This window comes from Stigmatopora nigra, unplaced genomic scaffold (genome assembly GCF_051989575.1).
Source record: "Stigmatopora nigra isolate UIUO_SnigA unplaced genomic scaffold, RoL_Snig_1.1 HiC_scaffold_26, whole genome shotgun sequence".
Classification (NCBI taxonomy): Eukaryota; Metazoa; Chordata; class Actinopteri; order Syngnathiformes; family Syngnathidae; genus Stigmatopora; species Stigmatopora nigra.
Window position 1 is genome coordinate 2,305,698 of NW_027551605.1, and position 14,633 is coordinate 2,320,330.

The following is a 14,633-nucleotide window of genomic DNA, read 5'->3' on the forward strand; positions in this document are numbered from 1 at the left end:
AGTTCACAGGTAACATGTTTACCTTTCACCTTTACCTTCTCAAGAGTTCTAGGTTTAGAGGAGAGACAATGCTTGATATTGACAATGAAGAGGGGCACACCATTCCTGGAAGTACTGCAATACTAGGTCGATGCGTGGAGTGGATGGAGCAAGCCCCTAGGCCATCTCCCAGTTCCAAAAATCAATTTAATATATGGTCCCCAGATAGGGGACGTATCAGATATTAAACTGATAAGAACAGATACTACACTTGATCTTAGCCAAAAGGCCGAGAAGCGATAACCCAGTCGCCGGCAGGAAGGACGGCTTCCTTCCAGCCATTACGAGCTATAGTAATGGTTACAAAGATCACATGACGACAAAGGCACACTTTGTACGACAAGCTAAAACTACACACAGTCTGTTTGATAATGGAAAACTGTGTTGCTTTTCTGTGTTTAAATGGAGCAAATGCTTCAAAAATGTGCTGTGGTTCAGGTCATGTGACTCACAACGGTCCAATAGGAAAGTAGCAATAACCTAAACCTATTTACCAGCAACCAAGGTTCTCCTTTTGGCAACCAATATCCTTAGCAGTGAAAAGCCATTTGTTTGAACATTATTTGCAAAAAATGAAAACAAATCAACAGCCCCTGCCTAATGTATTACTTCCTGTCCCCTGCACTTGTGATGAACAAAGACAACTTTCCACTAGTATGTCACAAAATCGATCAACTCACAATTCAACTAGTATTGTCCACTTCAAAGATATTTAATTCAAATGATATAAATTATAACTGGATTGAACAATCACCTCACAGGCAAAATACACAAGAATTGAAAACCAGTGATTGATACAAACACAAAAATGATTTGAAGAAGAAAATACTACAATTTTCAGTTATGCCTCTATCACCTTGGCCTTGTTGTAAAGATCATTGTGTGGCCATTTTGAAAGCATCACAGAACCCAAAGGAATGCCAATGTTCAATCGACACATGGAATGCAGCGTGTGAGAATGATATCAACTTTGTTGGATTCGGGTGCACGTCAAATTGAAATTACCCTCCAGTTCAAAGGCAATTTAACAAACGATCAGGGGAGAGCGCGGACGCAGTCCCCCACTCTCAGAAATTGTGCAGTCGAGATTCCCACATTTGGGGAATTCGCAGGGGTCAGCGTGGCCGGGAGTGCAATGGCTGAGCCTCACCCTGGGTGAACCACCTTCATGATCGTGGTATCGCCCCCGCCAGGTAAGTATGAGTTGTACACAGACGCAGCACTATGTTCTTTCGCCTGCTCAACATCTTCAGTCATGGGCTCATCGGCACCCCTTTCTTAACCTGCTGCTGAAGTTGTATTTCAGATCTATCTCACTTTGGTGCCGAAAACCGGAGACCCAACAGCCAACAATTGCCGGAGCGACGACGACAGCATCCTCCATTGAAAGGGTCAACTCGACGGACGTTCCCTCGCCGCACCGGTGATCTGGCGACGGGTCCCCCGAACTAGGGCAGGTTCGGAACGAGCAAGATCGTGAGTTCACCCTTTGACTCCTGTCTCCGTGAAGTGTGATAATTTGAATGAGTATTATCACTGCGCTAGTATTAACATTTTGTGGTCTGGGACCAACTTGCACAGAACATAATAGTTTGTGCTCTGGGACCAAAGTATGTAGAACACTATGGTCCGGGCCCAACTTAGGTAGAACAAAATAGAGTCAGGCACTCCGCTGAGATTAAATCAGGGACTTCTATTCTTGGTACGTTAATGGAGTCAGGGACTCTGCTAAGACAACGTCAGGGAGTTGTGGCCTTGGTATATTCAGAGATATTGGGTGAATCACAAAGTAGAGAATTTAATTTCTGTAAATGTGGAATAAAATTGTTGTTCAAACTATTGAGTAAGTGATAAATATGGGTCGGAGAGCGTCAAGGGAGATGGGTTTTTTGCCGGACTGTCGGATGGATTTGGCGGGTTACCGAATGTGGGGTGTGTGCGAATGCGCAGTGTGGGGGCTTGCATGTGTCACCCTCGGTGGGCGCAGAGGCATGGTTTATGTACAAGTTTGAAGGAGGTAGAAGATTTGATGGAGACAGGCACTAATCTACCAATGTGATGATTTTTCTTAAAATACATTGATTTGACAAATGAGGGAAGCTCCGCGTGCGCGGAGCATCAAAAAAATTGAACGGACCACTTGATGTTCCTCCCCACGGAAATCTTTAGTAAAAGGCGAAAGATTTGTGCGATCTGAAGAGAAACAAGTGTACTGACGAAAGCACGACAGAACGAGCTATGTCTATATCCGCAATAGTACTTTAACACACAGGCTAATGCACTACTAACTAATGGGCGACTCCAGTCCTTTGAGCAGCCAATCACTTTTTTTTTAATGCTGCCAATCACGTTGCAGCTACTGTATCAGGCAGACCGGGGATAGGAGCAGCGTTGTGGTGTAAGATGAAGCAGGGCATAGACATCATCATGTGGGTGTTGATCGGTTAGATTTATCGAAGTGTAGTGAAATTAACAAAGAATTCAAATGATCCAAATGACTTCACAACTATCACAAATTAACTCAATAACAACACTAGTTCACAGGTAACATGTTTACCTTTCACCTTTACCTTCTCAAGAATTCTAGGTTTAGAGGAGAGACAATGCTTGATATTGACAATGAAGAGGGGCACACCATTCCTGGAAGTACTGCAATACCAGGTCGATGCGTGGAGTGGATGGAGCAAGCCCCTAGGCCATCTCCCAGTTCCAAAAATCAATTTAATATATGGTCCCCAGATAGGGGACGTATCAGATATTAAACTGATAAGAACAGATACTACACTTGATCTTAGCCAAAAGGCCGAGAAGCGATAACCCAGTCGCCGGCAGGAAGGACGGCTTCCTTCCAGCCATTACGAGCTATAGTAATGGTTACAAAGATCACATGACGACAAAGGCACACTTTGTACGACAAGCTAAAACTACACACAGTCTGTTTGATAATGGAAAACTGTGTTGCTTTTCTGTGTTTAAATGGAGCAAATGCTTCAAAAATGTGCTGTGGTTCAGGTCATGTGACTCACAACGGTCCAATAGGAAAGTAGCAATAACCTAAACCTATTTACCAGCAACCAAGGTTCTCCTTTTGGCAACCAATATCCTTAGCAGTGAAAAGCCATTTGTTTGAACATTATTTGCAAAAAATGAAAACAAATCAACAGCCCCTGCCTAATGTATTACTTCCTGTCCCCTGCACTTGTGATGAACAAAGACAACTTTCCACTAGTATGTCACAAAATCGATCAACTCACAATTCAACTAGTATTGTCCACTTCAAAGATATTTAATTCAAATGATATAAATTATAACTGGATTGAACAATCACCTCACAGGCAAAATACACAAGAATTGAAAACCAGTGATTGATACAAACACAAAAATGATTTGAAGAAGAAAATACTACAATTTTCAGTTATGCCTCTATCACCTTGGCCTTGTTGTAAAGATCATTGTGTGGCCATTTTGAAAGCATCACAGAACCCAAAGGAATGCCAATGTTCAATCGACACATGGAATGCAGCGTGCGAGAATGATATCAACTTTGTTGGATTCGGGTGCACGTCAAATTGAAATTACCCTCCAGTTCAAAGGCAATTTAACAAACGATCAGGGGAGAGCGCGGACGCAGTCCCCCACTCTCAGAAATTGTGCAGTCGAGATTCCCACATTTGGGGAATTCGCAGGGGTCAGCGTGGCCGGGAGTGCAATGGCTGAGCCTCACCCTGGGTGAACCACCTTCATGATCGTGGTATCGCCCCCGCCAGGTAAGTATGAGTTGTACACAGACGCAGCACTATGTTCTTTCGCCTGCTCAACATCTTCAGTCATGGGCTCATCGGCACCCCTTTCTTAACCTGCTGCTGAAGTTGTATTTCAGATCTATCTCACTTTGGTGCCGAAAACCGGAGACCCAACAGCCAACAATTGCCGGAGCGACGACGACAGCATCCTCCATTGAAAGGGTCAACTCGACGGACGTTCCCTCGCCGCACCGGTGATCTGGCGACGGGTCCCCCGAACTAGGGCAGGTTCGGAACGAGCAAGATCGTGAGTTCACCCTTTGACTCCTGTCTCCGTGAAGTGTGATAATTTGAATGAGTATTATCACTGCGCTAGTATTAACATTTTGTGGTCTGGGACCAACTTGCACAGAACATAATAGTTTGTGCTCTGGGACCAAAGTATGTAGAACACTATGGTCCGGGCCCAACTTAGGTAGAACAAAATAGAGTCAGGCACTCCGCTGAGATTAAATCAGGGACTTCTATTCTTGGTACGTTAATGGAGTCAGGGACTCTGCTAAGACAACGTCAGGGAGTTGTGGCCTTGGTATATTCAGAGATATTGGGTGAATCACAAAGTAGAGAATTTAATTTCTGTAAATGTGGAATAAAATTGTTGTTCAAACTATTGAGTAAGTGATAAATATGGGTCGGAGAGCGTCAAGGGAGATGGGTTTTTTGCCGGACTGTCGGATGGATTTGGCGGGTTACCGAATGTGGGGTGTGTGCGAATGCGCAGTGTGGGGGCTTGCATGTGTCACCCTCGGTGGGCGCAGAGGCATGGTTTATGTACAAGTTTGAAGGAGGTAGAAGATTTGATGGAGACAGGCACTAATCTACCAATGTGATGATTTTTCTTAAAATACATTGATTTGACAAATGAGGGAAGCTCCGCGTGCGCAGAGCATCAAAAAAATTGAACGGACCACTTGATGTTCCTCCCCACGGAAATCTTTAGTAAAAGGCGAAAGATTTGTGCGATCTGAAGAGAAACAAGTGTACTGACGAAAGCACGACAGAACGAGCTATGTCTATATCCGCAATAGTACTTTAACACACAGGCTAATGCACTACTAACTAATGGGCGACTCCAGTCCTTTGAGCAGCCAATCACTTTTTTTTTAATGCTGCCAATCACGTTGCAGCTACTGTATCAGGCAGACCGGGGATAGGAGCAGCGTTGTGGTGTAAGATGAAGCAGGGCATAGACATCATCATGTGGGTGTTGATCGGTTAGATTTATCGAAGTGTAGTGAAATTAACAAAGAATTCAAATGATCCAAATGACTTCACAACTATCACAAATTAACTCAATAACAACACTAGTTCACAGGTAACATGTTTACCTTTCACCTTTACCTTCTCAAGAATTCTAGGTTTAGAGGAGAGACAATGCTTGATATTGACAATGAAGAGGGGCACACCATTCCTGGAAGTACTGCAATACCAGGTCGATGCGTGGAGTGGATGGAGCAAGCCCCTAGGCCATCTCCCAGTTCCAAAAATCAATTTAATATATGGTCCCCAGATAGGGGACGTATCAGATATTAAACTGATAAGAACAGATACTACACTTGATCTTAGCCAAAAGGCCGAGAAGCGATAACCCAGTCGCCGGCAGGAAGGACGGCTTCCTTCCAGCCATTACGAGCTATAGTAATGGTTACAAAGATCACATGACGACAAAGGCACACTTTGTACGACAAGCTAAAACTACACACAGTCTGTTTGATAATGGAAAACTGTGTTGCTTTTCTGTGTTTAAATGGAGCAAATGCTTCAAAAATGTGCTGTGGTTCAGGTCATGTGACTCACAACGGTCCAATAGGAAAGTAGCAATAACCTAAACCTATTTACCAGCAACCAAGGTTCTCCTTTTGGCAACCAATATCCTTAGCAGTGAAAAGCCATTTGTTTGAACATTATTTGCAAAAAATGAAAACAAATCAACAGCCCCTGCCTAATGTATTACTTCCTGTCCCCTGCACTTGTGATGAACAAAGACAACTTTCCACTAGTATGTCACAAAATCGATCAACTCACAATTCAACTAGTATTGTCCACTTCAAAGATATTTAATTCAAATGATATAAATTATAACTGGATTGAACAATCACCTCACAGGCAAAATACACAAGAATTGAAAACCAGTGATTGATACAAACACAAAAATGATTTGAAGAAGAAAATACTACAATTTTCAGTTATGCCTCTATCACCTTGGCCTTGTTGTAAAGATCATTGTGTGGCCATTTTGAAAGCATCACAGAACCCAAAGGAATGCCAATGTTCAATCGACACATGGAATGCAGCGTGTGAGAATGATATCAACTTTGTTGGATTCCGGTGCACGTCAAATTGAAATTACCCTCCAGTTCAAAGGCAATTTAACAAACGATCAGGGGAGAGCGCGGACGCAGTCCCCCACTCTCAGAAATTGTGCAGTCGAGATTCCCACATTTGGGGAATTCGCAGGGGTCAGCGTGGCCGGGAGTGCAATGGCTGAGCCTCACCCTGGGTGAACCACCTTCATGATCGTGGTATCGCCCCCGCCAGGTAAGTATGAGTTGTACACAGACGCAGCACTATGTTCTTTCGCCTGCTCAACATCTTCAGTCATGGGCTCATCGGCACCCCTTTCTTAACCTGCTGCTGAAGTTGTATTTCAGATCTATCTCACTTTGGTGCCGAAAACCGGAGACCCAACAGCCAACAATTGCCGGAGCGACGACGACAGCATCCTCCATTGAAAGGGTCAACTCGACGGACGTTCCCTCGCCGCACCGGTGATCTGGCGACGGGTCCCCCGAACTAGGGCAGGTTCGGAACGAGCAAGATCGTGAGTTCACCCTTTGACTCCTGTCTCCGTGAAGTGTGATAATTTGAATGAGTATTATCACTGCGCTAGTATTAACATTTTGTGGTCTGGGACCAACTTGCACAGAACATAATAGTTTGTGCTCTGGGACCAAAGTATGTAGAACACTATGGTCCGGGCCCAACTTAGGTAGAACAAAATAGAGTCAGGCACTCCGCTGAGATTAAATCAGGGACTTCTATTCTTGGTACGTTAATGGAGTCAGGGACTCTGCTAAGACAACGTCAGGGAGTTGTGGCCTTGGTATATTCAGAGATATTGGGTGAATCACAAAGTAGAGAATTTAATTTCTGTAAATGTGGAATAAAATTGTTGTTCAAACTATTGAGTAAGTGATAAATATGGGTCGGAGAGCGTCAAGGGAGATGGGTTTTTTGCCGGACTGTCGGATGGATTTGGCGGGTTACCGAATGTGGGGTGTGTGCGAATGCGCAGTGTGGGGGCTTGCATGTGTCACCCTCGGTGGGCGCAGAGGCATGGTTTATGTACAAGTTTGAAGGAGGTAGAAGATTTGATGGAGACAGGCACTAATCTACCAATGTGATGATTTTTCTTAAAATACATTGATTTGACAAATGAGGGAAGCTCCGCGTGCGCGGAGCATCAAAAAAATTGAACGGACCACTTGATGTTCCTCCCCACGGAAATCTTTAGTAAAAGGCGAAAGATTTGTGCGATCTGAAGAGAAACAAGTGTACTGACGAAAGCACGACAGAACGAGCTATGTCTATATCCGCAATAGTACTTTAACACACAGGCTAATGCACTACTAACTAATGGGCGACTCCAGTCCTTTGAGCAGCCAATCACTTTTTTTTAATGCTGCCAATCACGTTGCAGCTACTGTATCAGGCAGACCGGGGATAGGAGCAGCGTTGTGGTGTAAGATGAAGCAGGGCATAGACATCATCATGTGGGTGTTGATCGGTTAGATTTATCGAAGTGTAGTGAAATTAACAAAGAATTCAAATGATCCAAATGACTTCACAACTATCACAAATTAACTCAATAACAACACTAGTTCACAGGTAACATGTTTACCTTTCACCTTTACCTTCTCAAGAATTCTAGGTTTAGAGGAGAGACAATGCTTGATATTGACAATGAAGAGGGGCACACCATTCCTGGAAGTACTGCAATACCAGGTCGATGCGTGGAGTGGATGGAGCAAGCCCCTAGGCCATCTCCCAGTTCCAAAAATCAATTTAATATATGGTCCCCAGATAGGGGACGTATCAGATATTAAACTGATAAGAACAGATACTACACTTGATCTTAGCCAAAAGGCCGAGAAGCGATAACCCAGTCGCCGGCAGGAAGGACGGCTTCCTTCCAGCCATTACGAGCTATAGTAATGGTTACAAAGATCACATGACGACAAAGGCACACTTTGTACGACAAGCTAAAACTACACACAGTCTGTTTGATAATGGAAAACTGTGTTGCTTTTCTGTGTTTAAATGGAGCAAATGCTTCAAAAATGTGCTGTGGTTCAGGTCATGTAACTCACAACGGTCCAATAGGAAAGTAGCAATAACCTAAACCTATTTACCAGCAACCAAGGTTCTCCTTTTGGCAACCAATATCCTTAGCAGTGAAAAGCCATTTGTTTGAACATTATTTGCAAAAAATGAAAACAAATCAACAGCCCCTGCCTAATGTATTACTTCCTGTCCCCTGCACTTGTGATGAACAAAGACAACTTTCCACTAGTATGTCACAAAATCGATCAACTCACAATTCAACTAGTATTGTCCACTTCAAAGATATTTAATTCAAATGATATAAATTATAACTGGATTGAACAATCACCTCACAGGCAAAATACACAAGAATTGAAAACCAGTGATTGATACAAACACAAAAATGATTTGAAGAAGAAAATACTACAATTTTCAGTTATGCCTCTATCACCTTGGCCTTGTTGTAAAGATCATTGTGTGGCCATTTTGAAAGCATCACAGAACCCAAAGGAATGCCAATGTTCAATCGACACATGGAATGCAGCGTGTGAGAATGATATCAACTTTGTTGGATTCGGGTGCACGTCAAATTGAAATTACCCTCCAGTTCAAAGGCAATTTAACAAACGATCAGGGGAGAGCGCGGACGCAGTCCCCCACTCTCAGAAATTGTGCAGTCGAGATTCCCACATTTGGGGAATTCGCAGGGGTCAGTGTGGCCGGGAGTGCAATGGCTGAGCCTCACCCTGGGTGAACCACCTTCATGATCGTGGTATCGCCCCCGCCAGGTAAGTATGAGTTGTACACAGACGCAGCACTATGTTCTTTCGCCTGCTCAACATCTTCAGTCATGGGCTCATCGGCACCCCTTTCTTAACCTGCTGCTGAAGTTGTATTTCAGATCTATCTCACTTTGGTGCCGAAAACCGGAGACCCAACAGCCAACAATTGCCGGAGCGACGACGACAGCATCCTCCATTGAAAGGGTCAACTCGACGGACGTTCCCTCGCCGCACCGGTGATCTGGCGACGGGTCCCCCGAACTAGGGCAGGTTCGGAACGAGCAAGATCGTGAGTTCACCCTTTGACTCCTGTCTCCGTGAAGTGTGATAATTTGAATGAGTATTATCACTGCGCTAGTATTAACATTTTGTGGTCTGGGACCAACTTGCACAGAACATAATAGTTTGTGCTCTGGGACCAAAGTATGTAGAACACTATGGTCCGGGCCCAACTTAGGTAGAACAAAATAGAGTCAGGCACTCCGCTGAGATTAAATCAGGGACTTCTATTCTTGGTACGTTAATGGAGTCAGGGACTCTGCTAAGACAACGTCAGGGAGTTGTGGCCTTGGTATATTCAGAGATATTGGGTGAATCACAAAGTAGAGAATTTAATTTCTGTAAATGTGGAATAAAATTGTTGTTCAAACTATTGAGTAAGTGATAAATATGGGTCGGAGAGCGTCAAGGGAGATGGGTTTTTTGCCGGACTGTCGGATGGATTTGGCGGGTTACCGAATGTGGGGTGTGTGCGAATGCGCAGTGTGGGGGCTTGCATGTGTCACCCTCGGTGGGCGCAGAGGCATGGTTTATGTACAAGTTTGAAGGAGGTAGAAGATTTGATGGAGACAGGCACTAATCTACCAATGTGATGATTTTTCTTAAAATACATTGATTTGACAAATGAGGGAAGCTCCGCGTGCGCGGAGCATCAAAAAAATTGAACGGACCACTTGATGTTCCTCCCCACGGAAATCGTTAGTAAAAGGCGAAAGATTTGTGCGATCTGAAGAGAAACAAGTGTACTGACGAAAGCACGACAGAACGAGCTATGTCTATATCCGCAATAGTACTTTAACACACAGGCTAATGCACTACTAACTAATGGGCGACTCCAGTCCTTTGAGCAGCCAATCACTTTTTTTTAATGCTGCCAATCACGTTGCAGCTACTGTATCAGGCAGACCGGGGATAGGAGCAGCGTTGTGGTGTAAGATGAAGCAGGGCATAGACATCATCATGTGGGTGTTGATCGGTTAGATTTATCGAAGTGTAGTGAAATTAACAAAGAATTCAAATGATCCAAATGACTTCACAACGATCACAAATTAACTCAATAACAACACTAGTTCACAGGTAACATGTTTACCTTTCACCTTTACCTTCTCAAGAATTCTAGGTTTAGAGGAGAGACAATGCTTGATATTGACAATGAAGAGGGGCACACCATTCCTGGAAGTACTGCAATACCAGGTCGATGCGTGGAGTGGATGGAGCAAGCCCCTAGGCCATCTCCCAGTTCCAAAAATCAATTTAATATATGGTCCCCAGATAGGGGACGTATCAGATATTAAACTGATAAGAACAGATACTACACTTGATCTTAGCCAAAAGGCCGAGAAGCGATAACCCAGTCGCCGGCAGGAAGGACGGCTTCCTTCCAGCCATTACGAGCTATAGTAATGGTTACAAAGATCACATGACGACAAAGGCACACTTTGTACGACAAGCTAAAACTACACACAGTCTGTTTGATAATGGAAAACTGTGTTGCTTTTCTGTGTTTAAATGGAGCAAATGCTTCAAAAATGTGCTGTGGTTCAGGTCATGTGACTCACAACGGTCCAATAGGAAAGTAGCAATAACCTAAACCTATTTACCAGCAACCAAGGTTCTCCTTTTGGCAACCAATATCCTTAGCAGTGAAAAGCCATTTGTTTGAACATTATTTGCAAAAAATGAAAACAAATCAACAGCCCCTGCCTAATGTATTACTTCCTGTCCCCTGCACTTGTGATGAACAAAGACAACTTTCCACTAGTATGTCACAAAATCGATCAACTCACAATTCAACTAGTATTGTCCACTTCAAAGATATTTAATTCAAATGATATAAATTATAACTGGATTGAACAATCACCTCACAGGCAAAATACACAAGAATTGAAAACCAGTGATTGATACAAACACAAAAATGATTTGAAGAAGAAAATACTACAATTTTCAGTTATGCCTCTATCACCTTGGCCTTGTTGTAAAGATCATTGTGTGGCCATTTTGAAAGCATCACAGAACCCAAAGGAATGCCAATGTTCAATCGACACATGGAATGCAGCGTGTGAGAATGATATCAACTTTGTTGGATTCCGGTGCACGTCAAATTGAAATTACCCTCCAGTTCAAAGGCAATTTAACAAACGATCAGGGGAGAGCGCGGACGCAGTCCCCCACTCTCAGAAATTGTGCAGTCGAGATTCCCACATTTGGGGAATTCGCAGGGGTCAGCGTAGCCGGGAGTGCAATGGCTGAGCCTCACCCTGGGTGAACCACCTTCATGATCGTGGTATCGCCCCCGCCAGGTAAGTATGAGTTGTACACAGACGCAGCACTATGTTCTTTCGCCTGCTCAACATCTTCAGTCATGGGCTCATCGGCACCCCTTTCTTAACCTGCTGCTGAAGTTGTATTTCAGATCTATCTCACTTTGGTGCCGAAAACCGGAGACCCAACAGCCAACAATTGCCGGAGCGACGACGACAGCATCCTCCATTGAAAGGGTCAACTCGACGGACGTTCCCTCGCCGCACCGGTGATCTGGCGACGGGTCCCCCGAACTAGGGCAGGTTCGGAACGAGCAAGATCGTGAGTTCACCCTTTGACTCCTGTCTCCGTGAAGTGTGATAATTTGAATGAGTATTATCACTGCGCTAGTATTAACATTTTGTGGTCTGGGACCAACTTGCACAGAACATAATAGTTTGTGCTCTGGGACCAAAGTATGTAGAACACTATGGTCCGGGCCCAACTTAGGTAGAACAAAATAGAGTCAGGCACTCCGCTGAGATTAAATCAGGGACTTCTATTCTTGGTACGTTAATGGAGTCAGGGACTCTGCTAAGACAACGTCAGGGAGTTGTGGCCTTGGTATATTCAGAGATATTGGGTGAATCACAAAGTAGAGAATTTAATTTCTGTAAATGTGGAATAAAATTGTTGTTCAAACTATTGAGTAAGTGATAAATATGGGTCGGAGAGCGTCAAGGGAGATGGGTTTTTTGCCGGACTGTCGGATGGATTTGGCGGGTTACCGAATGTGGGGTGTGTGCGAATGCGCAGTGTGGGGGCTTGCATGTGTCACCCTCGGTGGGCGCAGAGGCATGGTTTATGTACAAGTTTGAAGGAGGTAGAAGATTTGATGGAGACAGGCACTAATCTACCAATGTGATGATTTTTCTTAAAATACATTGATTTGACAAATGAGGGAAGCTCCGCGTGCGCGGAGCATCAAAAAAATTGAACGGACCACTTGATGTTCCTCCCCACGGAAATCTTTAGTAAAAGGCGAAAGATTTGTGCGATCTGAAGAGAAACAAGTGTACTGACGAAAGCACGACAGAACGAGCTATGTCTATATCCGCAATAGTACTTTAACACACAGGCTAATGCACTACTAACTAATGGGCGACTCCAGTCCTTTGAGCAGCCAATCACTTTTTTTTAATGCTGCCAATCACGTTGCAGCTACTGTATCAGGCAGACCGGGGATAGGAGCAGCGTTGTGGTGTAAGATGAAGCAGGGCATAGACATCATCATGTGGGTGTTGATCGGTTAGATTTATCGAAGTGTAGTGAAATTAACAAAGAATTCAAATGATCCAAATGACTTCACAACTATCACAAATTAACTCAATAACAACACTAGTTCACAGGTAACATGTTTACCTTTCACCTTTACCTTCTCAAGAATTCTAGGTTTAGAGGAGAGACAATGCTTGATATTGACAATGAAGAGGGGCACACCATTCCTGGAAGTACTGCAATACCAGGTCGATGCGTGGAGTGGATGGAGCAAGCCCCTAGGCCATCTCCCAGTTCCAAAAATCAATTTAATATATGGTCCCCAGATAGGGGACGTATCAGATATTAAACTGATAAGAACAGATACTACACTTGATCTTAGCCAAAAGGCCGAGAAGCGATAACCCAGTCGCCGGCAGGAAGGACGGCTTCCTTCCAGCCATTACGAGCTATAGTAATGGTTACAAAGATCACATGACGACAAAGGCACACTTTGTACGACAAGCTAAAACTACACACAGTCTGTTTGATAATGGAAAACTGTGTTGCTTTTCTGTGTTTAAATGGAGCAAATGCTTCAAAAATGTGCTGTGGTTCAGGTCATGTGACTCACAACGGTCCAATAGGAAAGTAGCAATAACCTAAACCTATTTACCAGCAACCAAGGTTCTCCTTTTGGCAACCAATATCCTTAGCAGTGAAAAGCCATTTGTTTGAACATTATTTGCAAAAAATGAAAACAAATCAACAGCCCCTGCCTAATGTATTACTTCCTGTCCCCTGCACTTGTGATGAACAAAGACAACTTTCCACTAGTATGTCACAAAATCGATCAACTCACAATTCAACTAGTATTGTCCACTTCAAAGATATTTAATTCAAATGATATAAATTATAACTGGATTGAACAATCACCTCACAGGCAAAATACACAAGAATTGAAAACCAGTGATTGATACAAACACAAAAATGATTTGAAGAAGAAAATACTACAATTTTCAGTTATGCCTCTATCACCTTGGCCTTGTTGTAAAGATCATTGTGTGGCCATTTTGAAAGCATCACAGAACCCAAAGGAATGCCAATGTTCAATCGACACATGGAATGCAGCGTGTGAGAATGATATCAACTTTGTTGGATTCGGGTGCACGTCAAATTGAAATTACCCTCCAGTTCAAAGGCAATTTAACAAACGATCAGGGGAGAGCGCGGACGCAGTCCCCCACTCTCAGAAATTGTGCAGTCGAGATTCCCACATTTGGGGAATTCGCAGGGGTCAGTGTGGCCGGGAGTGCAATGGCTGAGCCTCACCCTGGGTGAACCACCTTCATGATCGTGGTATCGCCCCCGCCAGGTAAGTATGAGTTGTACACAGACGCAGCACTATGTTCTTTCGCCTGCTCAACATCTTCAGTCATGGGCTCATCGGCACCCCTTTCTTAACCTGCTGCTGAAGTTGTATTTCAGATCTATCTCACTTTGGTGCCGAAAACCGGAGACCCAACAGCCAACAATTGCCGGAGCGACGACGACAGCATCCTCCATTGAAAGGGTCAACTCGACGGACGTTCCCTCGCCGCACCGGTGATCTGGCGACGGGTCCCCCGAACTAGGGCAGGTTCGGAACGAGCAAGATCGTGAGTTCACCCTTTGACTCCTGTCTCCGTGAAGTGTGATAATTTGAATGAGTATTATCACTGCGCTAGTATTAACATTTTGTGGTCTGGGACCAACTTGCACAGAACATAATAGTTTGTGCTCTGGGACCAAAGTATGTAGAACACTATGGTCCGGGCCCAACTTAGGTAGAACAAAATAGAGTCAGGCACTCCGCTGAGATTAAATCAGGGACTTCTATTCTTGGTACGTTAATGGAGTCAGGGACTCT

The 14,633-nt window shown here is 44.0% G+C and overlaps 17 non-coding genes across 17 annotated transcripts; all 17 read right to left on the reverse strand.

The window, feature by feature from the left end:
- Positions 1-89: 89 nt before the first annotated feature.
- On the reverse strand, positions 90-280 carry LOC144192641 (U2 spliceosomal RNA). The gene has a single exon (XR_013325286.1). It is a non-coding gene; the product is annotated as a U2 spliceosomal RNA (small nuclear RNA).
- A 795-nt stretch (positions 281-1,075) lies between these two features.
- Positions 1,076-1,240, reverse strand: LOC144192501 (U1 spliceosomal RNA). The gene has a single exon (XR_013325153.1). It is a non-coding gene; the product is annotated as a U1 spliceosomal RNA (small nuclear RNA).
- An 897-nt stretch (positions 1,241-2,137) lies between these two features.
- Positions 2,138-2,252, reverse strand: LOC144192754 (U5 spliceosomal RNA). Its single transcript, XR_013325398.1, has one exon. It is a non-coding gene; the product is annotated as a U5 spliceosomal RNA (small nuclear RNA).
- Positions 2,253-2,663: 411 nt separating this feature from the next.
- On the reverse strand, positions 2,664-2,854 carry LOC144192581 (U2 spliceosomal RNA). The gene has a single exon (XR_013325228.1). It is a non-coding gene; the product is annotated as a U2 spliceosomal RNA (small nuclear RNA).
- Positions 2,855-3,649: 795 nt separating this feature from the next.
- On the reverse strand, positions 3,650-3,814 carry LOC144192502 (U1 spliceosomal RNA). Its single transcript, XR_013325154.1, has one exon. It is a non-coding gene; the product is annotated as a U1 spliceosomal RNA (small nuclear RNA).
- An 897-nt stretch (positions 3,815-4,711) lies between these two features.
- On the reverse strand, positions 4,712-4,826 carry LOC144192765 (U5 spliceosomal RNA). The gene has a single exon (XR_013325408.1). It is a non-coding gene; the product is annotated as a U5 spliceosomal RNA (small nuclear RNA).
- Positions 4,827-5,237: 411 nt separating this feature from the next.
- LOC144192582 (U2 spliceosomal RNA) lies at positions 5,238-5,428 on the reverse strand. The gene has a single exon (XR_013325229.1). It is a non-coding gene; the product is annotated as a U2 spliceosomal RNA (small nuclear RNA).
- A 795-nt stretch (positions 5,429-6,223) lies between these two features.
- Positions 6,224-6,388, reverse strand: LOC144192503 (U1 spliceosomal RNA). Its single transcript, XR_013325155.1, has one exon. It is a non-coding gene; the product is annotated as a U1 spliceosomal RNA (small nuclear RNA).
- An 897-nt stretch (positions 6,389-7,285) lies between these two features.
- On the reverse strand, positions 7,286-7,400 carry LOC144192755 (U5 spliceosomal RNA). Its single transcript, XR_013325399.1, has one exon. It is a non-coding gene; the product is annotated as a U5 spliceosomal RNA (small nuclear RNA).
- Positions 7,401-7,810: 410 nt separating this feature from the next.
- Positions 7,811-8,001, reverse strand: LOC144192583 (U2 spliceosomal RNA). Its single transcript, XR_013325230.1, has one exon. It is a non-coding gene; the product is annotated as a U2 spliceosomal RNA (small nuclear RNA).
- A 795-nt stretch (positions 8,002-8,796) lies between these two features.
- LOC144192530 (U1 spliceosomal RNA) lies at positions 8,797-8,961 on the reverse strand. The gene has a single exon (XR_013325182.1). It is a non-coding gene; the product is annotated as a U1 spliceosomal RNA (small nuclear RNA).
- An 897-nt stretch (positions 8,962-9,858) lies between these two features.
- Positions 9,859-9,973, reverse strand: LOC144192797 (U5 spliceosomal RNA). Its single transcript, XR_013325437.1, has one exon. It is a non-coding gene; the product is annotated as a U5 spliceosomal RNA (small nuclear RNA).
- Positions 9,974-10,383: 410 nt separating this feature from the next.
- LOC144192585 (U2 spliceosomal RNA) lies at positions 10,384-10,574 on the reverse strand. The gene has a single exon (XR_013325232.1). It is a non-coding gene; the product is annotated as a U2 spliceosomal RNA (small nuclear RNA).
- Positions 10,575-11,369: 795 nt separating this feature from the next.
- Positions 11,370-11,534, reverse strand: LOC144192506 (U1 spliceosomal RNA). The gene has a single exon (XR_013325158.1). It is a non-coding gene; the product is annotated as a U1 spliceosomal RNA (small nuclear RNA).
- Positions 11,535-12,431: 897 nt separating this feature from the next.
- On the reverse strand, positions 12,432-12,546 carry LOC144192756 (U5 spliceosomal RNA). Its single transcript, XR_013325400.1, has one exon. It is a non-coding gene; the product is annotated as a U5 spliceosomal RNA (small nuclear RNA).
- A 410-nt stretch (positions 12,547-12,956) lies between these two features.
- LOC144192586 (U2 spliceosomal RNA) lies at positions 12,957-13,147 on the reverse strand. The gene has a single exon (XR_013325233.1). It is a non-coding gene; the product is annotated as a U2 spliceosomal RNA (small nuclear RNA).
- Positions 13,148-13,942: 795 nt separating this feature from the next.
- Positions 13,943-14,107, reverse strand: LOC144192531 (U1 spliceosomal RNA). The gene has a single exon (XR_013325183.1). It is a non-coding gene; the product is annotated as a U1 spliceosomal RNA (small nuclear RNA).
- Between the last annotated feature and the right edge of the window lie 526 nt (positions 14,108-14,633).